At 34.5% G+C, this 13,319-nt stretch overlaps 1 protein-coding gene across 1 annotated transcript in view; it reads left to right on the top strand.

Annotated features, from left to right (window-relative positions):
- Nucleotides 1-13,319, top strand: part of LOC110382322 (dopamine receptor 1) — a 139,958-nt gene that overhangs the window by 99,423 nt on the left and 27,216 nt on the right. The gene's annotated exons all lie outside the window — the stretch shown is intronic.

Raw genomic sequence — 13,319 nt, 5'->3', positions numbered from 1 at the left:
TAAGTAGTCGCCTTTTTCTTTAGTTTTAATTAAGCCTAGCCTATTTTGCGGAGTTCACTTGAAACTTGTTATTTTAATGAATAACAAACCCCGTCTAGAAATGACAAAAGTTTTGTTGGCTGTTAGTGTCGTTTTGTTAAAGAGACGATTGAAAGTATGTTTTGTTTGGTACATACAATACGTAAGTTAAGTTGTACTTGTATGTAGTGTTTAAAGAGTTTTGACATTAATGTGTGTATCAGTATACAAATACAATTGGGTTAAAAGGTTTTTGTTAAAGTTTTCTTTTCTTTACGCTGGTGCCAAATATTCGGTCTTAAGGCGCTTCTCAATTACTTCTAATACAAATTTTTCCAACCTCATCATTTGCATAAATCGACTAATATATAAACTCTCTCACATTTCAAAACGCAGCCAACGATTACATTATAATCTACAAAATTAATTTGTAATAATTCTAACATTAATTTTAATGTAATAATTTCCAACAACGAATTTCAATTACAGAGCTTTCTAACTACCTGTATATATTATAAAACCACATTGTTTGATAACAATTAATTATAAGCTAATTGGGTCATAATTATTTGTACAGAAGTTCTCTATTTTACAAATGTTAACAACTCTGTGTTCGTTATATTAACATATACCTAAATCGTTCTATAATTTCTGATATTAGCAAAACCTCAACTTACTCCATCCATTACAGTCATATTTGCAACTTAAATCGTGTAATCGTAAGTGATGACTTTAATGGAGTAAAACCTCAAGAAAGTAGATAAGTACTATTGCCTAAATACACCAACAATAAACATATGTTTTTCTTAAAACAACAGAGGCCCGATTCTGCTAAGTTAATAATGTTAAAATCGAATCGCAATAGCAGTTTTAACCTTAGCGGGCATTCTGCTACTAGTATAAAACCAATCGTATTCCAATGACATTCGACTGGTTTGCGATTGGTCTGCTCTACAATCATATTGCAATCGAAATAATTTGCAGACAATATGATTCATTATTGAATTACAGAAACGGATAAAAAAAAATATTTTTAAAGAAAAAAATTGCGGGTTGCCACGCTTCAATCGTAATTTAGTCGTGATTGGATCTCAGTCGGATGTGAATCGTATGTCGCTTAAAATTAGTAGAATCGTGCCCCTGTTTACTTTGCAACTTGAACGTGAAAATTCATAGTAAACAGTTGATTATGAAAACTGACCTTTATCAGTGAACTTGAGCCTTAGGCCTGGCCCTTTTTGTAATAATTCATGTATAACTAAGTAAGTTATCAATAACCGATTTAAGCAGAATTTTATTTCCCTCCGGATTATTCCTAAATGATTAATTTAAAGGTCACCGGAAAAGGATGTTTTCGGATATCTGAAGTAGCCTCTTGAGAATTACCTGAGGTCTAGAACGCAAATTAGATGAAAGATTTATCTTTATAAAAAGGTCGAATTTGATTTTTGGTTTACCTTTTATTTTGATTATGTTTAATGAGATGAAAGTCCAATAAAAATCTAAATTCTTATTATCTTCATTTGTTTATTTACATTGATTTTTAATATTCATCAAAAAATTATATCGAAATAATATCAAAGTATTAAAAAAGTAATGGCCACCAATATCGGGCACAGGTTCCAAGCTACTAGGGTGGTAAGGGCTCCATTATCATAATCATGCAATTATAGAAATATTATTGAATGTCATAGCAATAGAATTCCAAAGATACTCAGCTAATTACGGTGCTGGCCCGTTAAAAACTGTCATAAGACCCCTCTTGGGTTAAAGGACAAAAGATCGAAGAATATTACGAATTAACCCCCAAATTAGCCAATTACAGACTCTCTAATGGTCTGCAAAACCATAGTGGTTTTACAGAAGTATTATAAAATAACTTATCTTTTACAATAACCCTTGTAACAGTACATTTGATTTTATTCCAAGTCACGGAGAACAAATGACTAGTGGAGGTGGCATAACGGAAAATCTCCTAAGGAAGTAGCGCGCCAAAATGCGGGGGTCGAAGAACGTTACGGTTTTCGCTCTTAAGCTGGGTACTCACTTAGCAGTGTAGCACGTAACGTATCAGATACGGTATCAAGTGAGTACGTAGGCACGAGCCCGCTGCGAGCCGCTCGCGCGTGGAGCGCTGTATGCTCGCAGTGACCCGCCGAGTGGCGGTTTCACTGCGAACACAAAGGCGGCTCGCAGTGTGCTCGTGAGGACCGTGGACGAGCCGTACCCACTTGCAGGTTGATACCGTATCTGATACGTTACGTGCTACACTTCTAAGTGAGTACCCAGCTTTATACGCCTTCCTTGGACCCGACCATTTTTTGTAATACCAAAAATCGTTGACAGATGTCTCAAAGGACCCGAACGCCTCGTTAGGTAGTAGCTAGTATGCCTTAGGTACATTATATAATTTGACCTAGGAGTAGGCGTCTGACCTACCTGCATTATAGCACTTCCACTCATCTTTCCTTGCTCCGTGCTTTCAGTACATTTAGAGCCCCAGTTAATTGAAACGATTACATGGTAATACAGCCTTTTTATTGTCCCCCGAGTCGTTTAAGGGTTGTAAAATGTAACATTTGGGAATAACTGTAATGGTAATATCGGGCGGTAATTGCTGTTACAAGGTAACGGTTTTAGATGATTATGGATGCTGAATATAAATGAGTTTATAATATTTACTTGATGTTCCTCGCGGTTTTACCTACGTACTGGGCAAACCATTTTTTGCAAGCGGGTAAAAAGTAGTCTACGCCCTTTCTCAACGTAGGTACCTTTCTGTACCTCATTTAAATCGGTTCTGCAATTTTGGAGTAAAATTGCCACAGACAAACAGATAGAGTACGCTTCTTATAATAAGTAAGTAAGGATAAAATTGAATTCCTTCTAAGGCCTACATACTCTTATTCTAGTCGTAGTTGGTCGCATAGACACTCAAAAAACCTACAAAAGACAATATATCCAAAATATCAGTATTTTTGTCTACAAAATATTTTGCCATTTTATAACCCTATTTAATTTATAACATAATTTGTAAGAGGCTCATACAAAGAAATAAAATGATAAATTCTAAATTAAAAACAAAATATACTTTATGAAGAAGCATTGTAGCCCAAAGCTAATATAAAGTCATCATTTTATATTTTACGGTACATATATTTCGTTTATTATGATGAGTACTAAAAACATATTGGGTAATATAATAAAAAGCTGCAGTATGTATAAAAATAAGCAGATAATAGTTTTAATAAAAATATTTATGTTTATAAATATGCAGACGTTATATGCCATTGACTATTTCACTAACTAAACGAGACTAAAACTTATTTGTATTTTTGATGATCACAAGTGCTTCTAAATTAAACAAAATTATTTGATTTCGAAACACTTTTTTATTATTTCACAATAAATAAATAAATAAATATATTTATTACCACAATGTTTTTTTACATTACATTATTAAAAATGTATTGACTGGATTCACCATTTTTTCATACATATCTTATTTAAAGAATCAATAAGTTGTTTAAGCTTAAAAACTTTTCAATACCAAAATCACCATAAAAAATTAAACCTACATTCTCCCACGCTACAAGCAAAAAAACCCTCAAAATTCCGATAAAAAAGCATTTAACAAGAACATTAAATCAGGAATCTGTGGGCCCAAGCCCATGCAAATTGTGGGCCCAATAACACCACTTCAAGGCATTATCGAGACCCCTCGAGTTAAATTGCTTCCACACTTCAGTGGAAAACGTAAAGAACTGGCGAAATCTGATGCTGAAGAGTTTCCGGACTTTGATTTTATTTAAATTTCTATTCAACAAGTTTGCTTTACTTGGTTTTACTTCAGTTGGGGTTGTAGCTTCTTTGTTAAAATATTGGTCCTAAAAATAATATAAAATGTATTATGGCACGAAACTATAATGGAAATTAGCTCTAGGATTTGCAGAAAAAATCTACTATTTTGACCAAATTAAATAAACTAGTATACTGATACCTTGCCCCCGGATAAAAATTTGAAAAGCCATGTCCTTAGGTACACATATATACGTTAACTTTAAAGTCGTCCGTCAACATAAAAATAAATACTGAATTCTCTTTATTATGACTACAAGTGATGACTTCTTACAACCAAAATATGTTAAATCACTAAAACCAAAACAAAAGTTCATGCCATGAAGTGCCAAATAAATCCATCTTATTCAGTACTTGAAACACCATACAAGCGTACTCATTAATGTCACTCCAGCGTTTCTGGAAACTGATATCAATATTGCAACTACTAGGAAAGCAGAAACGTACTACACGTATGCAGTGTCTCGTTAGCAAGAACATGGCGAACATTTGATAACCACGGTGACTCATTACGAATCAATCGATGTAGTTACCAACTAACCCACTGTAACCAACAGTGTTATAAATCACCCTTTGTACAGATTAAAAGCTGACTCTAAATTAATCAGCCAACTTACATGCAAGCGATGACTTTCTACCGCGAAAATATGTCAAATCACAAAATAACCGTCAAATTCATGCAAGCAGGAGGCTGCGTCCGACAATCGGTGACCGAGTTTTTGTAGGAGAAAATATAATACACTGATAGCAATAGCAAAGTACATGACCTACAAAAAGAAAATCCTAGTCAGACAAAAAATTGGCCAGATTTTCTGCCCTACAAAAATTCTGACTTAGGCCTAAGCGACGAGTTAATTAATCCTTTTACTCAATACTCGAAATTGACATAAGTTCAGCAAGTACCAGGAAAGCAGAACCGTACTACATGTATGCAGTCTCGTTAGCAAGAACGATGCGATTGCAACGGATCAGCATGTTAGGCGAAACGTATAGACCAATTATAGGCAAACTAGCTTTTGCCCGCAACTTCGTTCGCGTGGAATAGTGACTACCAGCAGATTTTTTATTTGACCAATAGATGGCGCTATATGTCCGGAATAATTTTTTTTATATTTTTTTTTTGTAATAAAAACTATCCTATGTCCTTTCTCAAGTTTCAAACTATGTCTGTACCAAATTTCACACAAATCGGTTCAGTAGTTTAGGCGTGAAGAAAAGACAGACAGACAGAGTTACTTTCGCATTTATAATATTAGTTTGGATTACTGACATGGCGCACATTTCATGACCACAGTGACTCATTACCAATCGATCGATGTTGTTATAAATTATATGTCATTATGGTTATAATGTAGAATTCGTAGTAAAGTTGAAATGGCATTAAGTGATACTTCGTTTTCTTTTAATGTCGACTCTTCTTGGAAGCTACAGTTGAATAGTCTCATAAAATTTGTGGTGAAAGAAAGAAATATTGATTTGTATAGAACATAAGTAGCTAAGTATATTAAAGCTATATTCTGCCTCTTTTGGCAGGCAATTATTTTCCAATAACCTTTAGCCAAATTATTCTTAAGTGTTAATTTTACTTACCAAATATTTTATTCTTTATCTTTACCAAGTTTTACTGGAAGTGTCTGTTTTAATATAACCGAAGGCTACCCACAAGGAGTACCTAACTTAATGGCATGTAAATAATCTTAATGAGACACCTATTAAGAAAGTATGATATTCTTCATAAGAAACAAAACGTCAACAAAACTTTATACTAATATTTCTAGCCTAAGATTTTACCATTTCTAACTCAATTCAAACTACATGTGCCTACAACATACGCTATATGAATATGGTACCGAACAACAAGCTCGGTATAGTCTGGTGAGCTGAAACACGCCATTGAGCCACCGTGATTGTGCTCAACGCTCAAGGTATCATGTCCAGATTGCTGTCCTGTGGTTGCTGGCAGATGACGTCCATTGCTCGTTGAATTGAATGTACCTAATTCTTAGTAGGAATATAGGTACGTTGTGTGAAAACGTGCAGAAAATTTACAAGTAACATTTTAGTAACACAGTCGTATCTGTGTAATAGCAATTTAAAGCGAGATATTTCATAAAAAAGCGTTTTAGCTAGTAGTAGGGGAGGCCTAGAAGGGATTTCGGGATTTACTCAAGCGCGGCAGATTAGTATATAGGGAGGTACCTATTACCCCATTTAACACCTCCACCAAATATAAGCCCTGTATATGCAGCCGCGCGTCTAGAATAAAGGATCAGATTAGTAAAAAAAAAATTATCATCTGACATTCTCCAGCGCGTCAGATTAAGATAGGGTAAGTTAGTTATATGCTAAAAAGTGTATATTCCACTAATCTGATAATTTGCGATTGACGATAAGAAGTAGGAAGGTTACAAACTTGTAAAAAAAAAACGTCATCTTGACTTTCTCGAGCGCGGCTATTTTTTTTTTTATTTTGAAGGGAGTAATTCAACGTTCACGAAAAATATAAAATCTGACGATTCCCGTAAGCCGAAGTAAGGAAAATTAATCGATAAAGTTTTAAGCGTGCAGCTACGTGATGCCGGTATTCTCCTCCCAAGTTTCTATTCCTCTGTCTCTTTTTTCAATTCAATTCATTTGCAATAAGTGTTAGTACATTTTGGGTCTTAAATAATCTACACTAATATTATGAAGCTGAAGAGTTTTTTTGTTTGAACTCGCTAATCTCAGGAAGTTACTGGTCATGGTATGCAGACATATTGTTTTTAACGAAGACGATTCATTTTATTGGATTCTTTCGTTAAATACGGGTTCCTTCCAGTTGCATTGTTTGTCTATCGTGATACCGAGAAATGCCGTTTCGTTTACTTCGCCTTTTTTATACAGGTCGTGGTGGCCTAGTCATCCGGTTAACATTGGCTCTACTCTGCATAACGTGGTTCACAAATTACGCGCGTAGTGTCGCTTCATCAATGAAAGCAACTGCTATCTCTTTCTATCTGTTCTGCAAGAGTGGCAACGCGCAACTCTACTGGATGGTTTTAAACTAATAAATTAAGTCAAATTTATACGTATTTTTTTTGTATGACAATAGCTGGGAAAAAGGCTAGGCAGATTATTTAGATTTTAGATTTATCTGTGTGTTTAATACACATTGAATAAAATTAGTTTTTGTAAGATTTACGCGTAGATTATTTCCGTCAAGCCATGTTATTATAGATTCTATTGTATTGTTTATGACACATGTATATTTATCAATGTCATTATAATTCAATTCTATTTATTCACAAAATATTTACATTAATTGAAAATAAAATAAACTTATATATATATATACAACTTAAAACTAATACAGGGCATCAAAAAATTGCTCCTCATCGCTGTCATTGGGTAATGTACCCAAAAGACTGGCAGCATTGCCACGTTGGATGGCAATGCTCAACCTCTGTGCGAAATAAAAGCCAGCCTTTGGGTCCCGGGAAGTGTCAACCAGGCGCTGGGAAATATCCCTGGCATTATAATTAAATGTAATTATTATAGAAATGTATGTAATGTATGAGCAGATTGGTACACTCCGCTAATAGCAATGTCATATATATCATTGTATGTGCCTTCTTATCGAGAACAACCTTTATTATAACAGCTTTGTTGAAATGTTTGTCCGTTCTGAGATATAGATCAAAAAGTGTGTAAAAGTTGATAGTACTTAGAAGACATACTCGTAGTAGCACTTAGATATTCCTTTAAAAACTTGAGATATCAATGGATTATTTAGTTTTAACTTTTACACACTTTTTTATCTATATCTCAGGACGGGCAAACGTCAACAAAGCTGTCATATTAAAGGTTGTTCTAGATAAAAAGGCCTATACAATGATATGTATGACATTGCTATTGGTGGAGTGTACGAGGTTCCGTATATTTGTGTCCATTGTCCTTTACGTTTTTCATACTTATTTGCTTATAAATAAAAGTTTTGTACTTCAAAGAATAGGTACATACTGGTTTATTTACTTGCAATTTTTTCAGTTCTTCAATTTCCATTGTCAGATTAAGCGAATTCCTCCAGATAATCGTCAGATTATAAGATGATTACGTTAAGGGTATATAAATGAACCATATATATCTTAATCTGACGCGCTCGAGTATTTCAAAATGGCGATTTTTTTTTGCAATTTCAAGTTATGGCCACGAGTTTAGGTCACGTCTAAATCGTCAGATTATTGCATAAGAGCCTTCGTTTTGGTTCACTTAACACCCCTTTTGATAATCTGACGCGCTCGATAAAATTATTTTTTTTCCCATTTTTAACCCTTACCTACTACCACCCCCACAATGGAAACAGTCAGATTAATATACGTATGTTTTCAAAATGACCTAGGACGTGCATGCTATTAATATCTGACGCGCTCGAGTATGTCCATGCAACAGTTTTTTTTTACATTTTTGAAAGTTTATAGCCGCTCCCCCCACCGATGAAAGTGTGTGTATGTCAGGACATTTTTTTCTTCTTATCATCTAAGCTTCGCAATCTAATAGGTCTCATTGACGCTCGAGTCACTCCCGATTTAGCACCCTCGCCTCCCCTACTACTGAAACCGGTACTTTTATGGGTCTACGTTTTATAATAAGGTGGACTATTAAGGAAGTAAACAGATCGAACAAACTATACAGTAATATTTCCAGCCCAACACTTCACTATTTCAAACTACAACTATGCCTACAATATACGCTATATGACTACGTGGTAGCGGACAACAGGCTCGGTATAGTCTGGTGAGCTGAAACACGCCATTGAGTCACCGTTATTGTGCTCAACGCTCAATGTATCATGTGCAGATTGCTGTTCTGTGGTTGCAGGCATATGACGGCCATTGCTCGTTGAATGTACCTTATTCTTAGTTGGTTTATATAGTTGTGTGACAAATAACAGAATGTTTACAAATATATTTTTTTTGTTGCACGGTTGAGGAAATATCCTATTCTTGAATTCTAGAAGTTCAGCGCTCTCTAGCAAACTCTCTTTAGATTTGTAATTTTAGGACCCATAGGTATTTTGATTTTCCTTTTTTTATCAAACATTGAGTTAACAAAATGATATATTGCGAATGTCTTGTAGGTATGCTAGAGCGGAGAAATATATCCTGAATAGATACATTCAAATTATACAAACATTGGATACTTAAAAGACACGTTCCATTAGATAGATTTTTCTTGGAATTGAACTAATTTGCCGAAACCTCATTATGGTAATCGAAAGATAATTTTCTGAGTGAAAGATAATTCTTTTAGGCACTTATTATTATTCTGTATGAGACGAACAAAATGTTGTATTTATCTTATATCGACAGTCTAGATGTCGGAATCTATGTATATTTATTGTCTGACAAGGCTCCATCCTTACTATAATATTATAAATGCGAAAGTAACTCTGTCTGTCTGTTACGCTTTCACGTCGAAACCACTGAACAGATTTTAATAAAATTTGGTACAGAGATAGAGCTGACCTTGAGAAAGAACATAGGATAGTTTTTATCTCGGACTTTTGAAGAATTCTCTTGGAAACGCGATATAATCGAACTCTACGCGGGCGTAGCCGCGGGCGGAAGCTAGTTTACCTATATAAACAAGACTTGAATAAAATATCTACATCAGAATTACATGAACAACAATCCCAAATACTCGACAGCAGTAAACCACAGAATTCATAATAATATTCGAATAATGTTACTATGCCAAATTTTAACAGTAAACATTTACAAAATTAACAACCAGCCTCACTTGAAGTACCCACATACTGAAAACTTTTAGTCGGCCGATAGTCTGTTCAGGCTCATAAATCGGTATGAAGATGAATGATAGTACGCACGTAACAAGGATCAGGTATTTAGCCGGTATTAGACCGACTGATAACTTTGAATGGAATCAAGATTTTCTATATATAAAATACTAGCCGTTTTCCCGCGGTTTCACCCGCGTCCCGTGGGAGCTACTGCCCGCAATATACAAATATAGCCTATGTGCCCTAATGCCTATGATAATATATATAGCTTTCTAATGATGAAACAATATTCAAAGTCGGTCCAGTAGTTTTTGAGTTTATCCATTACAACCAAACAAACAAAGTTTTCCTCTTTATAATATTAGCGTAGATGCCCACTATCGGGTCAACTTTCGGCCGACTTTTTAGTCCTCAGTGTGCTTTCTTGCCGAAATATTTTCCACAATAACTGCGTCGGTTATTCTAATTGCTATAGACGTTTATTTTACATTAACATCGTAAACATAACTGCTCATTTCTCAAACGATTTCAACCGAAATTTTCTTCGCTCAGATTAATTAGAGGTGCTTTGGGAGTAGTGTTACCATGTCTGTTTGTTAAATTTCGGGACAGGATATAAACAAAATCATGATAATAATATGAAAGTTTGACTTCAATTAAAAGTATGTCATGTCCCTTTCTCAATATAATTTGCGGGGTGACGTCAAATGCAGTATAAAAGAAGAATTGAGATATGGTGCACCGATCCCAGTAAAATAGGGATAAGGGAGGGGATGATGATAATGGTATGTAAAGCTGTTATAATACGCTTTTTAGCTATTGTTACACCGCTGAAAACTAGTAATGTAATGTCGCATTCTATTTCAGCGCAACAATTTGCATATTTAAATAACAAAGTTTCAATAAAAAATTTCAGTTTGGACTATTCTTGGGCACATGGGCACAGTTAAATGACCGCTTTATAAATTAGGAAATCCCGCCAAAAACAGGACTCTTGGTAACAGTACCAATGACGTAGCTAAATGTTCCCTAATTAATACCATGAATTACGTTCGGATATTGATCAGAAATACTCAGTAAGGCCACGAATTATTTTTACTTTACAATTATGTTTTTGGATGTAGCCATGACCAACTCTGCCTCTAGAAAGTTGCCTATATATTACCTAATGTATCTATTTTGGCCTATACAGAGATTGTGCTAGCTTAGTTGTAAGTAAGATAACTTTACGAAAAATAAAATTATATCTAAGTTACGTGATTTATTAATACTTAAACTTATCTTCTCTCTAGAGTACTAAATTTTAGGCTTAAGTTGAAGCGGATAATTTATTCCCAGCGCTTTTGTTTAAAATTGTGTAAGAAGTTTTATGAATTTAAAATTATTTTGTGCATGTTTAATTTACAATTAAAATACTCTGCTTCAAAATTAAATCTAGGTCCATGAAGATATCATAACATTCAGCCATAACTATTTAATCTAATTATTTACATGAAAAAGATTTTTTTTAACTGTACATGTCACTATTACTCTAGTACTCATCGATCATTCTTTTAACAACCCCAATTTCTGCTGCAGAAATTCCGATTTTTTCTCGTAAAAGTTCCGCGAAAAAAATAACAAAGAAATCAATTTCGTCCCACGAAATTATTTGGTCCTCCCGCTGTCAACTTGGACAAATTAATAAAGTTGAAAAAAAAACCACGACCATGGAAAACAAAACAACTAGCGGAGGTGCCATAACGGAAAATCGCCTAAATAGCGCGCCAAAATGCATGTGTACGGGGAACGGGAATGATACTGTTTTCGCCCATATACGCCTTTTCTTATCGCCCATATACGCCATTACTTATCGTCCATATATGTACGCCTTTTCTTATCGCCAATTTTTTTGCTATACCAAAATTCATTGACAGATGTTCTTCCCACCATAGGTGTTTGACCTAGAAGAAGGTCGGACCTACCTGCATTATGGTATCTCCGCTCATCTTTTCTTACTCCGTGCCCGCGACCCACAGTCCGTTACGTCACTATACAATAAGAGAAAAGTTAAAAAAAGAATCACTTGACACTTTTCGTGTCACAGCTGAAGTTTGTTAAAGGTTCTGTCTTACAATTTGTACAAGACACTTCATATTTTGGACACAATAAAGGAATTTGTCACTAACATTAAATCTGTTGTAACTTGCTTTATGATATCTAAACTAACATTATTTAAAAATTATTTAGTTTGTAGCTAAAGGCCCGGAAGCTATTGAAAAACGAATTTAAAAATATATCTTTGAAATATAAGTTCAAACACGTATTTGAATTCTTGTAAGGTCTATACCTATTTCCTGATCTGGATTTCTTAGGACACTTTCACAAAGAAATCGTACGCGAAAATTTTGTTTTATATAAAGTACATTACAACCAAATTATCCATACAAAAAATACCACCTAATTTGACTTACGAAGTAATTTCCATTCGATACTTCCTCAATACTTTTCGTCGATGACAAATCAACGTACTTATTACTGTAGACAATATTAATATAGGCGGGAAGACTCGAAGCCATTACTTCAACGGCAAATGGAACCCGTGATATGAAAGTAGGGCTGCCATCTCGAATTTCACCAAACCCGGACAAACATAAATAAAACCCGGACATTTGGCGTAAATCGCATTTTTTCCCCGAACGTGTACAATTTTTTTTAAACAAAATAATACCTAATTTGTAATCCATTTACTATTAACATATACTTAAATTCAAATGTCCGGGTTTTCACCGGACACTTCTTGAAACCCCGCCCGGACGGCCCCCGGACAGCCTCCAAACGAGGACAAATCCGGGGAAACCCGGACGGATGGCAGCCCTATATGAAAGTAATCATATGAAATTTCAATCAAAGGAGTTGCCGAACCTATAGGGATGTGAAAGGCTTTGACTCGCACCTGTCGATGTAAATATGGATTATTGGATGTTTTGGAAAACATGAGATGTTTCGTAGGGTTGTGCCTATCATGTTCTACTTTATCGATGTCGATATTCAGTGAAATGTTTGAATAATTAACAGTTTTATTTTTTACAGTTAAAATGGCAGAGGCTATTAATGAACTTGTAAACGCAATTTAAATAACTGTGTGTGTTGTTAAGTGTGTTTGTGTAGAAATACTTAAAGTTAAATAATGGTCTACGGTTCGTTTTTGCCATTATATACGATGTTACACAAACAAATGTAGGTCAACCAATTCCATAAATATTTTTTGATTGATTTATCTTGAACATTAAACTTTGAAAAACCCCGTTCGTTTTCTCCCTTTGACGAGATTCTCAGAATATACATAGTTACGGTGTATTGGCGGACGTAAAAGCTTACAAAGTGTATTTTTCAGACTTTTAATAACTGAAATAAATAACTAAATGAAGAGGGAAAATTCATAACGTAAAATATGTTTTTTTTAATTATACCTACTCACTGAATAAAGATATATAATAACTCAATTTTTTCGTTATAAAACCGAGCGAGATCTAGGTTTACCTTAGGCTTAGCGTAGTGTGTCTATAGCTTACAAAAAAAAAAAGGTTTGTTCCCAAAAAAATATAAATACAATTACAGTAAAACATCCGTCGCATTTCGTTCGGAAACTCGTAGAGAACCATTTTTACATCGTGAGCTTAAG

This window comes from Helicoverpa armigera, chromosome 21 (assembly GCF_030705265.1).
Source record: "Helicoverpa armigera isolate CAAS_96S chromosome 21, ASM3070526v1, whole genome shotgun sequence".
Classification (NCBI taxonomy): domain Eukaryota; kingdom Metazoa; phylum Arthropoda; class Insecta; order Lepidoptera; family Noctuidae; genus Helicoverpa; species Helicoverpa armigera.
This window is presented reverse-complemented; position numbering and strand designations above follow the sequence as displayed.